The sequence below is a fragment of the Portunus trituberculatus genome, chromosome 17, assembly GCF_017591435.1.
Source record: "Portunus trituberculatus isolate SZX2019 chromosome 17, ASM1759143v1, whole genome shotgun sequence".
Lineage (NCBI taxonomy): Eukaryota > Metazoa > Arthropoda > Malacostraca > Decapoda > Portunidae > Portunus > Portunus trituberculatus.
This window is the reverse complement of record NC_059271.1, coordinates 25232875-25234388: the sequence shown is the minus strand read 5'-3', so window position 1 is coordinate 25234388 and position 1514 is coordinate 25232875.

Here is a 1514-nt window from a genome sequence, read left to right as displayed (position 1 = left end):
TATATATATATATATATATATATATATATATATATATATAATTTTCTGTTCCTATTCTAATGAAGTTAATTTTAAACACTTTCCTTAATAATTATATTGTCCAACAACAATAATAACAACAACAGAACAACAACCATAACAACAACTACCAACACAACAACAATAACTGTAAGAGGAGGAAGAGGAGGAGGAAAAGAAGGAGGAAGAGAAAAAAAAGTGAAACATATATAAGAATATAAATAGATAAAAGAACATTTGAAGGAAGGCCAGAGAGAGAGAGAGAGAGAGAGAGAGAGAGAGAGAGAGAGAGAGAGAGAGAGAGAGAGAGAGAGAGAGAGAGAGAGAGAGAGAGAGAGAGAGAGAGAGAGAGAGAGAGAGAGAGAGAGAGAAACACACAGACAGACAGAGAGCGAAAGATTAAAGAGATTTACAAAAGATAAATCCAAAACAGAGACTGACAACACCCGCGTGAAGGACAAAAATGTAAAGTAATTAAAGAAACAAAGAAAAATGAGAGAGAAAAAAAATCTGCTCCCAACACACAGACCAAAAAGAAACAAGATTGAATTATCAGAAATTAGTCGTACTAATAATAGCAAGAGAGAGAGAGAGAGAGAGAGAGAGAGAGAGAGAGAGAGAGAGAGAGAGAGAGAGAGAGAGAGAGAGAGAGAGAGAGAGAGAGAGAGAGAGAGAGAGAGAGAGAGAGAGAGAGAACTACGACACAACAACAACAACAACAACAACAACAACAACAACAACAACAACAACAACAACAACAACAACAACAACCTAAACACTAACATCAAATCATAAAAAGCTAACACTAAGATAACTCAAACGTAGAAACAACTAAAACAACAACAAATCTTCCTAATTATACAACTCAAACCTTTAACCCAACACTAAAAAAATTCCTTCGCTACCATCCCTTTCTCTCTCTCCCTTTCCGAATCTGGCACTCAGAGAACCCAACCTCAGTCTTACGCTCTTAATTAACCACGAGAGTCGATACGTGTGTTATATTCGTGGCTCTTGGGGAAACAGAGTAGCGGTCGCGTGAAAACCTTGATGTATATAATGACGTGGATGTCTAACTGGAGGACGAGGCGTGTTTCAAAGTAAGGACAACTGTGATTTGGGAGAGGGAGAATACGAGCTGGAGCAAGAGAAAGTTTGTTATTGGTTTGAGAGTTGGAGTATGAGGAAAAAGAGCTGTTGTAGAAGGAAGGGTGGAAGGATAAGAGGAAAACTGCTATGAGAGATATAAGAGATATGAGCAGCGTAAAATGATAATGCAAGTGAATGAATGTGTGTGTGTGTGTGTGTGTGTGTGTGTGTGTGTGTGTGTGTGTGTGTGTGTGTGTGTGTGTGTGTGTGTGTGTGTGTGGCAAGAGCGCGGTGTGGGGAGACCCGTGTGGCTGGGAATCAGGTGTGGAAGTGAGGCAGCAGGACAGTGCCAGCGAAGGTGTGTGCCGAAATTACCCTCGTGGCGACCCCCGGCACTCCACACCTAC